This window comes from Capsicum annuum, chromosome 9 (assembly GCF_002878395.1).
Source record: "Capsicum annuum cultivar UCD-10X-F1 chromosome 9, UCD10Xv1.1, whole genome shotgun sequence".
NCBI lineage: Eukaryota > Viridiplantae > Streptophyta > Magnoliopsida > Solanales > Solanaceae > Capsicum > Capsicum annuum.
Window position 1 is genome coordinate 163,589,465 of NC_061119.1, and position 14,721 is coordinate 163,604,185.

The following is a 14,721-nucleotide window of genomic DNA, read 5'->3' on the forward strand; positions in this document are numbered from 1 at the left end:
CACAAAAATCATGAAAACTCATAAATAATAATCTTTATAATTTAATAAAAGGATTTTTGAACTTCTTGGGTGGAAGGAACCCAAGAATCAACATCTAACATACCTGGAAATCTGGATTCTTTAAGTTCTTGAAGTCTCTTAAAGGGATTCTTGAGATTTCTTAGAAACTTAGGGGTAAGGCTTTTTTATTTTTGAGAGAGAATGCTTTTGTTATTGAGGAATAGTGAAAATTAATGAGCAATTTTGGCTATTAAGGGTTTAAATCCTGTGTATAGACTGATTGGGGCTTTAGGGAAATTACTAAATGGTCCTTGAAATTTAAATAATGGAACCTAAACAAAATCCTAATTTTTCACGCTGGCACAACGCAGTGAATTCATGCCAGCTCACTGGAAAGTGGACCACTAGAAAACTGGTTGGCAGCATGACGCGATGGAAATCAAGTTGGTGCACTAGAAATTGACAACTCTTAAATAGAGCCTTTGTGTGATACACCAATATCACTGAGGCTCACTAGTTTTTTTGACAATTTCCATTTTGGCTTACTCCGCTACGCATTAAAGTACCCGGTGGTACACTATCTTTTTGAAATGGCTCTAACTCTTCGCCCGAGAGTCGGATTTGGGCGAATTTGATATCAATGGAAAGCTTATTCAATTTTATACATGATAAAAAGTCAAAATATTAAAAATACCATATAGAATAAAAGGTATTCATCTATAAATTAAGAACTGTGATGTTTTAGGGATGATTCCAAGCTAGATAGAAATACGGGGTATTACACTTTATTTATACTGTGCATTTAAAAATAGAGGAGAGAAACATATATTTGGTGTAGTGTTGTATCCTAAAGTTTAAACACCTAGGTTTTGGATCCTTAAAAAATTTCCCAAATGGTGAGGTTCTAGGTTAAGCACGCATTGAGCAAACTATTCATATGCTAGGGTACGACTAGTACCCTCTCCTTTCATATAGAGATTAATTTAGGTTGATAACATACTGTCCAAGATATGGTTTATCCCCTCCTAAGTTGTATGGTAGGGTACAGGTCGTATACAACCTTGTCGTCTGAAATGTTAGTCTTGATCTAGTAGTCACTGACTTGGGTATGGGTTCCTTGGTACCAGTCATACCTTTTGGTACGAGTCATGCATGTATGGTCATATGTTAGGCAGATTTGGGGTCCATGGTGAAGCCTAGTATACAAGTTAGGGTACCACTCATACCCTATGGTACGATTTAAACATGGATTCATACCCTCATAGGAGTTCACTTTTACAGCTTTTAGCTAAGGACTTTTTAGACATTTTTCTACCCCCTAAAACCCTCACCATGTAACATATTTTGGACCTTAATTCCTCACATATACAAGATCAAAACACTCCTAAATCCTCTTTTAAACTTCGTCAATAAAGATTGGGGCTAGGGATAATCAAAGAGGCCAAGTAAAGGTTTGAAGACCAAGAATCCTTCTGTGAATTATCTTGCAAAAGGTATGTGACTCTCTTTCTATTATTATTTCCCAAATATCATGTTAATTAAACATTGTTTATGAATCATTAATTGTGATTTTTGAGACAAATAATAATTGTATGTAAAGAGATGGGTAATGTTTTCTTTTGTTTAAGCTTGTAATTATACATATTTTGTGATGGTTTTCACTTATGAGTGCTTACTTATTGTGGTTTAATAAATTGGTCAAGAGTAACCCTAGTATTGATAGTTTTCACTTGGGTTTTGGTCATGGTAAGAGTATGCCCTCAAGGTGGTTGTTAAAATGTCAAGTAGAAATAACTAGTCACATGTTGATGGTTAATTCAAATAAGGAAATGGCTTAATGAGTAAGAATAATTTTTAAATGATTTTGTAAAGTCTTTGTTGGCCATGTAATGAGTTAAATTTTTCCCTTGGTTGTTTGATTGGTTAAAAGGGGTTAGAGTCCCTAATATAAAATTGAAGTATGTTTAAACTTAAGCTTTGTATAAGATAGATAATGGCTGACTTGATAAAGGTCTTGATGACCATAATTTGACTTGAATAATATTTGAAACTAATGTCTTATCTTATTAACATGATTAATTTATATATGATTCATGGATACCTTGTGTTCATCTTTGATGTTAAATTGTGTCCTTGATGGATTAAAATGGTTGAATGGGTTAGAGTCCCCAAATATAAATAGTGTGATGTGAATACATGGACAAAAGGTTAGAGTCCCAACGCCGACTAGTAATGAGCATGAGGGATTGTGGTTAGAGTCCACTTGTGTAATGAAATGGTTTATGGTTAGAGTCCACATTCCTAATAAAAAGGCTTATAGTTAGAGTCCACTTGCTTAATAAGAAGGTTTGAGATTAGAGTCCTCTAGCTCGATATAACCTAACTGGGGGAAGGTTAGAGTCCTTCATTTCATATTTCGTGTTTGAGTTCTTTGAAATACCTGATAAGGCCATGTTATCGTTTGATACTTAGTGTTTCTATATGTGTTTGCATGTCTATGGGTATAAATGTGGTGGCTTATGGTGGTTTAACTCGGTATTGAATAATGACATTATCTTATCCTTACCCTTGAATTACATACTAGAGTTCCAACCGCTAACCATCTTCAGATGTTTTGTCCCTATACGACAGAGGGGCCGGAGTACCTTCTTCTCTTCCAACACAGTGAATATGTTTTCGAGCAATTCATGTGTTGACATCGAAGTAGTAAGATTCCATCCTTCAAAAGGCACACATTTCATGGTCTTCTAAGCCTATGTCATGGACTTATTTTGGATTTGATTTTAGCTATTGTCGGGGATTTGTCCCCACATATTATGGACTTAAGATTTATAGAGGCTTTTGAATGACTGTGGACTTGGGAAGATCTAATATTGAATATTAATATTAATGAATGGATAGCCTTTCTTAAATCATGATTATTAGTCTTAATTTTTCTATCTCAATATATGTTTGGAGTTTATTCGACACTTGTGGATTGATGTGATGGTTAGGTTATGTTAACGGGGTGTTCTTCAGTCCTTGAGGGGATTGATGTACCCATATGACAAGTCCTGATTTTGGGTCTTGTCAAGTTAGTATCCTAACCTAGGTTCATGGTCAGTTAGGTATCCATAAAACCGTGTCAAGTAGAGTCTCTTTTATGGGTATGTATAATGCCACACTTATAAACGATAGGCTACAAGGCATTTAGCAATGTTTAACTTTCTTGTTGTCTTATTTTCAGCTATAGAGTTTAAGGTCTTAGATCCTTTTGATTTTTGTTTTCTCATGTTTCAGATCATGCCTCTAAGAAGATCTAAAGTTCCTTCACACAATTCCATCCAGGCTGGGGATGATGTTTATCGGACTCATACTACTTATGGAGTCTATACTTGGTCTGGGGTTCTGGTATCTGATGGTCTAGAATTTGACCATTTCCCTCAATTTTTCCTTAATTTCTCCCTCTATTTTTCCTCAGTTCCTCAGACTGACCTGCGGAATGTTTAGTTCCATTAGGCGATTCTAATGATTGCTCAGTTGGTAGCTTCACAGGCTGAGCATGGTGTGTCTTCTACTTTATTTTTTGAGTCCCCAAGGGTTGTAAAGTTTATGAGGTTATGTCCTCTAACCTTTACCGGTGTTAAGGTAGAGAAAGATCCCCAGGGCTTTCTAGATGAGATAGAAAAGATTTTTAGAGTCATGCATGCCACTAATATGGAGGAAGTACAGTTTGCATCCGATCAGTTAAAGGATGTACCTTACCAATGGTACGAGGAGTGGTAATAGACAAGGGCTGGTGATGATGAGTCATTTTTATGAGAGGATTCACTAATGTTTTTCTGGACCGCTTCTTTTCTCTAGAGTTGAGGAAAGCAAAGGTAGAGGATTTTTTTAATTTAAAGCAAGGGAGAATGTTTGACAAACAGTATGCCATAAAGTTTCATTAATTGTCTAGGTATGCTCCAGAGAGGGCATAGGTTATGAGAGATCAAATAAGGAAGTTTGCCTTGGTATTGCCTCGTGAGTTCGTCATTGAAAGCAAGGAGACTTTATTAATCAAAGATATAAATATCTCTATGTCAGCTGTATATTTACAATAGGTGCAGAAAGAGAAAAAGTAACAGGTTAAGTTTAGTTAAAGGTAAGGGAAGAGGCTTAAGACTTCAGAGCAAAGTGGTGGAGATGGTGGTAAGTGGCTAAGAAAGAAGTGAGGGAGTTTTGGTTCTTTCTCCTAGGCTAGTACTCCTTATTGGAGGCTATTGGGTGATTATCGATATCAGTTTAGGGGTGGATTCTAAGCCGAGATTGCCCAATCTCAGACTGGTAGGGCTCAATTGGTTCTATCCTACCATCCTTATAGATTCTATAGTCAACATTATCATAGCTAATGTGAGAAGGGGAGAAACAGATGCTTTAGGGATTGTTAGATTGGGCACATACAGCAAGAATGCCCCCATCTAGTGCCTTCTTGGGCCAATAAAGCCTCTAACGCCACTTCATCTGCTCCTACACCAAAGGGTGCTTTTTTTGTTTTTGCTTTTATTTCTTGTACCGACACTAGCCAAAATCATTTCTATGTACTTCCTACTTTCTAGGATTCTGAGGCATCTCCGAATGTTTTTACGAGTATGTTGACACTTTTCTCCTTTAATGGGTATTTTTTGATTGGTATGGGGTCCACTCTTTCTTATGTGACCTCCCATTTATAGATGTGTATTTTGGTTTTGGTCCTGAGTTTTTGTGAATTTATTTTTCTAATTCTACCTTTGTAGGAGACTCTGTGGTTGTTGAAAGAGTCTATAGAGGGCGTGTGGTAGTTGTTTGTAGTATAGAAATTCTAGTAGACTTGATAGAGTTAGACATTGCCCATTTTGATGTTTTTCTGGAGATGGATTGGTTGCATTGGTTCTATGCTTCCTTATATTGTCAGACCCATAAGATAACATTTAAATTTCCTAATGAGCCACTTATTGTGTGGGAATAGGGTTCTTTAGTGCTTAAGGGAAGGTATATCTCATATCTTAGAGCCCAAAAGTTATTTTGTATGGGATGTTTGTATCATGTGGTTTGAGTTAAATATTTTAAATCAAAAGGTACTTCTTTAGAATTAGTTCCTATGGTTAATGAGTTTCCTAAGATCTTTTCTAATGAATTTCCTGGTATTCTTTCCGATAGGGAAATTGATTTAGGGATTGATCTTGTTTTGAAAAATTGTCCAATTTCTACCCCTCCTTAAAGAATGGCTACGACTGAGTTGAAGGAGCTTAAGGATAAATTGAAAGATCTCTTAGATAAAGGTTCTATTTATCCTAGTATGTCTCCTTAGGGAGCTCTTATGTTGTTTGTGCATAAGAAAGATGGTTCCTTTAAAATGTGCATTGATTATAATCAGTTGATCAAAGTAACAATAAAGAATAAGTATCCTCCCCTTAGGATTGATAATTTGTTTGATCATTTTCAAGGTGCAAAGTGTTTCTCTAAGATTGATCTTAGGTAGGGTTAACATCATCTTAAGATTAGGGAAATGGATATCCCTAAGACTTCCTTCATGACCTAGTATGGTAACTATGAGTTCCTATTCATGCCTTTTGGGTTGACCAATGCCCCGATGGCATTTATGGATTTGATGAATAAGATCTTCCATTTGTTTTTGGATTTATTTGACATTGTCTTTATTGATGACATCTTGGTCTATTCTAATAATTAGGTGAATTATGTTGATGACCTCTGTGTTAGCTGCAAATCTTGAAGGGCCATTGTTTCTACACCAAGTTCTCAAAGTGTGAGTTTTTAATGAAAGTTGTGACTTTCCTTGGTCATGTTATCTCTAGTGAAGGGATCATAGTGGATCCATAAAATGTTGCGGAGGTTATGAAGTGGCCTAGACCTGCGACTCCAACCGATACTTGGAGATTCTTATGACTATCCAATTACTATGAGAGATTTAAGGAGAGTTTTTTATTGATAGCCGCTCCATTGACTAAGTTGACCAAGAATAAGGTCATGTTCTTGTGGTCGGAGGGGTGTGAGGGTAGTTTTGAGAAGTTGAAGGATAAATTGACTTCGGCTCTAGTTTTGATTTTTGCTCGAGGGTAATGATGGTTTTGTAGTACATTGTGATGCTTCTTGTAATGGGCTTGGTTATGTATTTATGAAACATGGTAGGGTGTTTTCCTATGCTTTTAGGTAATTGAATGTTCATGAGAAAAACTACCCTAGTCATGATTTGGAGTTATTGTTCATGGTTTTTTGCTTGAAGATTTTGCATCACTCTCTCTGTGGGGTCTATGTTGACATATTTTTAGATCATAAGAGCTTCCAGTATGTTTTTACTCAAAAGCGGTTGAATCTCAGACAAAGAATATGGCTTAAGTTGCTAAAAAACTATGACATGAGTCTTCACTACCATCCAGGTAAAGCTAATGTTGTTGCTGATGCTCTTACAAAATTATCCATGGGTAGTTTGGCTTATGCTGATGAGGATAAGTGGGTGTTGGTGAAGGACAATCAATGATTGGCTAGTATTAGAGTTCGTCTCTTGAACACAGAAGATACATCCAATATTGTAGTTGTCTATTGTAGTTAAGATAAAGGAACAGCAAATTATGGATCCCGACTTGATGATGATTAAGTGTAATGTGGGTCAATAAAAGGTATCCGACTTTGTGATTGGTGGTGATGGTCTCTTGAGCTTTTAAGGTAGGCTATGTGTTATAGATGTCGATTGATTGAGGGAAAGGATTATAGCCGAGGCTCATAGGTCTTGGTATGCTATTAATCCTTGTTATACTAAGATGTACCATCATCTTTGGGAGTTTTATTGGTGGAATAATATCATATGAGATGTGGCTAGCCATATGGCTAAGTGTATGATGTGTCAACAAGTGAAAGTTAAGCACTAAAGGCTTGGTGGTTTGTATCAAGAGATAGAATTTCCCTAATAGAAGTGGGAAGTTATTAATATGGATTTCGTTATTGGTCTTCCCTGGTCTCGAAATCAATGTGGTTCTATTTGGATCATTGTTCATAGAATGATGAAGTCTACTCATTTCTTGATGATAAGGACTAGTTATTCGGTGGAGGATTATGCTTAGTTGTATCTTGTGGAGATTGTGAAGTTGAATGGTGCTTTGGTTTCTATCATCTCAGATTGTGGTACTCTATTTTCATCTTATTTTTGGAATTTATTTTAGAAAGGTTTGAGAACTAAGGTGTGCCTTTGTACCGCTTTCCACCTGCAAACGAATGGAAAAGCAAAGAGGACTATACAAACATTGGAAAATATGTTGATTTCTTATGAGATTAATTATGGTCACAATTGGCACAACCATTTTCCTTTGATTGAGTTTGCTTATAATAATAGTTACTACTCTGGTATTCCTATAGCTCCTTTAAAGGCATTGTATGGTAGGAGTCGATCTCCTATCGGGTGGTATGGAGTTACTGAAGGTAAGTTGTTTGGCCATGATTTGATTCACCAACCCTTAGAAAAGGTGAAGGTGATTCTTGATAGGTTGAAAACCACACAAAGTTGCCAAAAGTCCTATGCGGTTGTAAGGTGTAGGGATTTAGAATTTCATGTAGGTGATTTGGTATTCTTGAAAGTATATCCCATGAAGGGAATACTGCAATTTTGTAAGAAGGAGAAGTTGAGCCCTGGGTATGTTTGCCCATATTTGATTTCGAAAAGGGTTGGTAATGTTGTCTATGAGTTGGAGTTTCCCTTTAGTTTGAGCACCATCCATCCGGTATTCTATGTGTCCATATTGTGAAAATGTATGAGTGATCTTTAATTGGTTGTTCCTTTGAAGGATGAAGGTATTTTTGACTTTTTGTCCTATGAGGAAGTCCCGGTGAGGATCTTAGATTGTCAAGTTCAATGGTTACGAACCAAAGAAGGGGCATCGGTGAAGGTTCTATGGAGGAACCAAAAGTCCAAGAAAGCTACTTGGGAGGCCGAAGAGGACATGAATTCCAAGTATCCACATTTGTTTTCCATTCCAGAAACTCATACTTGAGGTATATGTTAATATTCTTAACTTGATTTATGTCTTTGATAGGGAATGGGTTCAAGCCCCTAAACATTGAATTGAGCAAGTGATTTGATAGACAATGTGTTAGAGTCCCAAAGTCAATTGAATGAATAGATTATTGATAATGATCATGGCGTGTATTATATGCTTGATTAACAGTTTGTTTGATGTGTACTAATGTGTTAACACATGTTTGTGCATGTGTTACCCGTCATTGGAGGAAGAATGATACAAGTGGAGGGAATTTAAATACCTAGGGGTAGGATCCTTAAAAAACTTCCCAAGTTGTGAGGTTTTGGGTCGGGTACGGATTGACCATACCATTAGTATGATAGGGTAGGACTAGTACCCTCCCATCTCATAGAAAGATCAGTTTAGGCTAAAAACATATTTTCTAAGGTAAGGTTTATCCCTTCCCAAGTTGTATGTTAAGGTACGTGTCGTATATAACCTTGTCGTATGAAGTGTTGGTCTTGATCTAGTAGTCACTAACTTGGGTACGAGTTACTTTGTACCACTCATACCTTTGGGTACTAGTCATGCATGTATGGTAGTATGTTAGGTAGATTAGGGGTCCATGGTGAAGCCTAGTGTACGAGTTAGGGTACCGCCCATACCCTAGGGTACGATTTAGACATGGAGTCATACCCTCCTGGGAGTTCACTTTTATAGCTTTTAGCTAAGGACTTTTTAGAAATCTTCCCACCCATAAAACCTTAAAACCCTCACTATATAACATTTTTTTTCCTTCTATTCCTTACATATACAAGATCAAAACACTCCTAAATCCTCACTAAATCTCATTCAACAAAGATTGGGGCTAGGGTTTATCAAAGAGACCTTCTAGAGTCTTGAAAAACAAGAATCCTTCTGTGAATCATCTGGTAAAAGGCAAGTGATTCTTCCGCTATTATTTTTACCAAAATATAATGCTTTTTAACATTTTTTTATGAATCATTAATGGTGATTTTTGAGGCAAATGTTGAGGGATTTGATGTAAAGTGATGGGCAATGTTTTATCTTGTTTTAACTTTTGATTATGCATATTTATCGTGATGGTTTGGACATGTGGTTGCTTTTTGATTGTCGTTTAATAAATGGGTCAAGATTAACCCTACTATTGATGGTTTTCGCTTAGGTTTTTGTCATGGTAAGTGTATACTCTGAAGGTGTTTGTGAAAATGGCTACTAGAAATAACTAGTCACATGTTGATGGTGATCTGAACTAAGGCAATGACTTATCAAGTAAGAATGATTAGTAAATGATCTTGTAAAGGCCTTGTTGGTCATGTAATAAGTGAAATGGTGCCCTTAGTGGTTTGATTGGTTAAAAAATTGTTAGAGTCCCTAACATGAAATCAAATTGTGTTTGAACTAAATCTTGGTGTAAGAGTGTTAATGAGTGATTTGATAAAGGTCTTGATGATGAAAATTTGACTTGAATGATATTTGAAACTAATATATTGGACTATTAAAGTGATTGATTGATATATGTTTCATGAAGACCTTGTGTTCTTGTATGATTTTAAATTAAGGACATGATGGCTTAAAATGGTTGAATGGGTTAGAGTTTCCGAATATTAATGTTTAATGTGAATGCATGGACAATCGGTTAGAGTCCCAATGTTGACTAGTAATGTATACGAGGGCTTGAGGTTAGAGTTGGCTTGTGTAACGAAATCTCTTATGGTTAGAGTTCACTTGTGTAATGAAAAGGGCTTGTTGTTAGAGTCCACTTGTCTAATGAAATGGCTTGTGGTTATAATCCACTTGGCTAATAAAAATGCTTGTGGTTAGAGTCTACTTTCTCAATAAGATAGCTTCAAGTTAGAGTTCTCTTGTTCAATATAACCTAAATGGTAGAATTTTAGATTCCTCTACTTCATGGTTCGTGTTTGAGTGCTTTGAAATGCATGCTAAGGCCTTGTTATCTTTTCACACTTTGTGTATCCATATGTATTTACATCTCTATGAGTATAAATGTGGTGGCTTATGATGGTTTGACTCGGTATTGAATAATGACATTATTTTATCCTTTCCTTTGAGTTCATGATAGCACTCTAACCGCTAACAGTCTCCTAACGCTGTCCCTATGCGATACAGGGGTCAGAGCACCTTCTTTTCTTCCTGCACTGTGATCAGGTGTTTGGGTGATTCGAGTGTTGACATCAAAGTAGTGAGCTTTTATCATTTGGAAGGCACACATTTCATGGTCTTTTTAGCATATGTCATAGACTTATTTTAGATTCGGTTTTGGCACAATTCCAAATACTTTTTGGCAAGCATAGCAGCGACGAAAAATGATAGAATTCTTCTTTGGGTTCTTATTATTTCTTTAGAAATTCTTTATTTCAATATGAATTTTGGGTATGATTAATTGGTCTCATTTGGTCAATATAACCCTAATTTTGAAAGTTGACAAAGTGTACCCTCTTTCTATAAGAAGGAACCATAATTGTGCTTTGAACCCACATTCCTAGGAATGATTGTAAGTACCACAGATGCCCTTAATAAAACTAGAAAACATACAAGCCAAGGTATAACTGTACGTAGATTCCATAAATGTACCAAGTATCGTATGATCATGTTCAGAGAGTTCTTATCCAGCTTACATCCATGAGTGAAAACCGCGATCGTAGGTTATTCCTATGATCACAGAAAGTTCTCATGTGTCCTTTTCTACAGTTTCTAGTTATGAAATTTAAAGGGGCATATCAGTCTTTCTCCACTCTTTAAAAATTAAAGATATGTCATTTTGGGAATTCCAAGGGTCATTATTGGGGTTAATAAGACCCTAATCTCTAATAACTTAGAATTTTATCTGATACTTAACGTCAGTATAGAAAATAAGGTGATTCCTTTTCACCAAGGCCTATTAGGATTCATCTTCCTCAGGCATCCAACTCTAAGAAAATCTTCAAGGTTCGCATCTCCAAGTATGTGGGATTTTATCAATGGGTTCCCTCATATCTGAAACCTTAGTTCTTTTGGACATCAGTTTAGTAAATCCAAGTTAGTCAGTTTGCATACTCTTGGAAAGGTATTGAACACCCTTTATGCTAGGGTTATATGTTGGACCCTGGTTATCTCACATTGGGTTATGTTGGTTATTAATAGCTCCTAAAGTCAAAAGTTTAAATTTCATATTTTAGATTTTTTTTCATGACCTTGTATTAAGTCATTCAAATCAATTTACAGTATATGTTCATTACTTGGTCTTTCACTAGTTACCGTGTTAAGCTTATATCACTAATTTTCCTATCTCACATACTCATTACATTCAAAGTACTAATCGCATACTTTCTTTGCGCTATATTGTCTTATAATATAGGTTTGGTAACTGAAAATTCTAATCGCGCTTAGGATGACCTCATCATGTATCAGCAGTAACAATTTAGGTGAGTCCTCTTCATGTGAGGACTAGAGTCAACTTTTTATTTCATATTTTCTTTAATGTTCCCAATTTTTAGAAAGTTAGAGTTAGCTAGGGGTTTTTCCTAGAAAATTGTTTTTGAAGAGGATTTTTAGACATACTCTTAGATATTTAATTTTAATTTTAAACTTGTTTAGTGATGATTTGATTTTGTTTGGATATTAAATATCTTTTCCAAACTCATATTTTGTATCTGTGTCAGGCCATGGGTTAGCTTGGAGTTACTTATTATGCTAAGCATTGTGGTAGGACTAGGGGATATTCTCAGCTTGTAACAAATTTTTCATCAGATCAATAGGCTTATAGTGTCTTAGGGTGTCTAAAAGTCGCATTGGATAGAGTCCTATTCATGGGTGTGAAGCCTACCACACTTATGAGTGCGAGATTATGAGACATTTTAGGAAAAGTTTCCCAATATTTATTCATATGCCATGTGATAGACTGTGAGCTCTATAAAAATGTTCTTCTAACTCATTCTTTACATATCTATAGAATATGCCTCTAAGGTGGACCAATGGGAGAAGGAGTAGAAATGAGAGTTGAGAGGAGAATCAACAAGCACCGCCTGCTCTAGAAAACCCTCTCAATGAGAAAGTTTCCTATTTTGAATTTAGGGCTTATTTTATAGCCTTATCCAAGTTGTGACTATGCATAACAACTAGGCCGCAACAACACCAGCTCCTGATAGTGGATGCGACAGAGGAAAAAGTCTAAGACTTCACTCATAAGAATTCTCCAGTGTTTTTTAGATCCAGGTCTGAGGAGGATCTATAAGAATTTGTGGACAGTATTTAGAAAGTTAAAGATATTATAGGTGTTACCCCACTGAGAGAGCTGACTTGGCCGCCTATCAACTGTAAGGAGTAGCTCACACTTGGTACAAGCAGTGGAAGGAGGATGGTAGTGAAAACATAGAATTGTTAAAATGGGATGAGTTTGACATTTAATTCATGAACAACTTATTCTTACTTGAATTGAGGGAGACCAAGGTAAAGGAATTCATATATTTGAAACATGGGAACATGAGTGTGAAAGAGTATCCCCTCAAATTTACTTAGTGGGCATGGTATGATCCGGATATAGTAGTTGATCCAAAGGCTTGCATAAGCAAGTTTGTATCTGGTGTGTTTCAGAGGATGTGGTCAAGGAGTGAAAGATTTCCATATTGGTGAAGGAGATGGACATCTCAAGACTGATGGTTCATGCTCTGCATATAGAGGAAGAAAAAGTTAAGAAAAAGAAAAAGGATAATAATAGGTCCAGAAGAGGTAGGTTTAATTTCTTTAAACAAAGGCCAAATAGAGAAAACTATTCTTAGTTCCGCCGAATATATTTAGATACAACCTTATCTTCTACTAGTTCCCTAGTGCCAAAGTGTAGGTTGGATCATCATGATAGGGCACCTGGCTCTAAGTCTCAAAGAGTCTAAATAGTGGTCATAGCAACCCTACATACAAGAAATATGGTAGGAACCATAAGGATAAGTATATGGTCGGTAATGATGGGTTTGTTGGGTATGAAAAACTGGGTCATAGGCTTAGGGTATGTCTAGTGGCTTCTTGAAAATATTGGAATGCCTATAAGCAAAGTCAATTAAATTTTTCAGTATCTCCCATAGGTCTCCCTACTCATCGGAATGCCTCAACTAGTTCAATTAGTTGACGGCATCAACCAAAGTCAATTAAATTTCTCAGTATCTCCCATAGGTCTCCCTACTCATTGAAATACCTCATCTAGTTCAATTAGTGGACGGCATCAGCAAAGGTTCTATGCCCTTCAAACTTAATAGGATTAAGAGGGTTCTCCTGATGTAGTCACGGTATGTTACAATTTTTCCATATTCATGTTTATGAATTATTAGATAATGGAGCTACACTTTTATTCTTAACTTCCTATATAGCAGTAGATGTCGGTGTCATTCATGAAATTCTCTCAAAACCTTTCACAGTCTCTACTCTAGTTGGTAACTCAGTCATACCTAAATGGATATATAAAAATTTCCCATTCATAATTTTCCCAAAAATAACCTCAGTTGATCTTACAGAGTTAGACATGGTAAATTTTGATGTCATTCTTGGTATGGATTGGCTACATTCTTGATATGCCTCAGTTGATTATAGAAAGAGAGTAGTTTGATTGTAGTTTCCAAACAAGTCAGTCAAAGAGTGGAAGGGTAGTACGTCAGTGCCTATAGGTGAGTTTGTCTATTACCTTAAGGATACAAAACTGATCTCCAAAGGGTATATCTATCAACTTGTCTGGGTTAAGGATTCAAAATTTAAAACTCCAACTTTTAGGTCATTTCAAGTGGTAAAGAAATGTGTAAAAATATATTCAGAAGACCTACCAGCAGTTCCTCTTAAAAGAGAAATTGACTGTGAAATATATCTCCTTCCAAATACCCAATCTATTTTTACTGCACCCTAGTGAATGGCTTCAGTCGACCTTAAAAATTTGAAGGAATAATTTAAGGACCTCCTAGAAAAGGGTTTATCAAGCCCAGCAACTCTTTTGGGTGCTCCAGTTCTTTTAGTGTGTAAGAAAGATGATTCTCTCAAAATATACATTGACTACCTTCAGTTAAACAAGGTCACAATAAAAAATAAGTATACTATCCGCAGAATTAATAACTTATTCAACTAACTTCAGGGTGAAAGTTGCTTCTCTAAGAAAGACCTAAGATGATGTTGTAATCATCTCAATGTTAAAGAACGTGGCATTCCAAAGATAGCTTCCAAAAATTTAATATGGTCAGTTTGAATTTGTTATGATTTCTTTGGGTCTATGAATACTCCTATAGCTTTTATGGACCTAAAGAATAGGGTGTTCAAGCAATACTTGGACATTTTCATCATAATCTTCATAGATGACATCCTCTTTTATTCTTGGAGAGAAGATGAACTCGTAAATCATCTGAGGATTGTCTTATAGAATCTCATAGATCATTAGTAAAATACCTTGTATTTTAGCCTTTGAAAAATTCTTGAGATTTGAGCTCACTTCCTTGACTACGACTCATCTTATGAGTCATAATGTGTCTTTACGGGTCATAAAACCTAGTTGTAATGAGCCTAAAAGGATTTTCCTATGTCACTACTTTGATAACGACTGGACTTAACGATTCATATAGACTCTTAATGATTCATAAAGAGGGTATTTTGTAATGTGTCAAGTGTAGTACCTCTATTGGACTATTGATACTATGACTTTAACCTATGAGTCGTAGTGTCTCATTATGATATGTAGTGTGCCAGTCATAGGGTTCACAGAGAA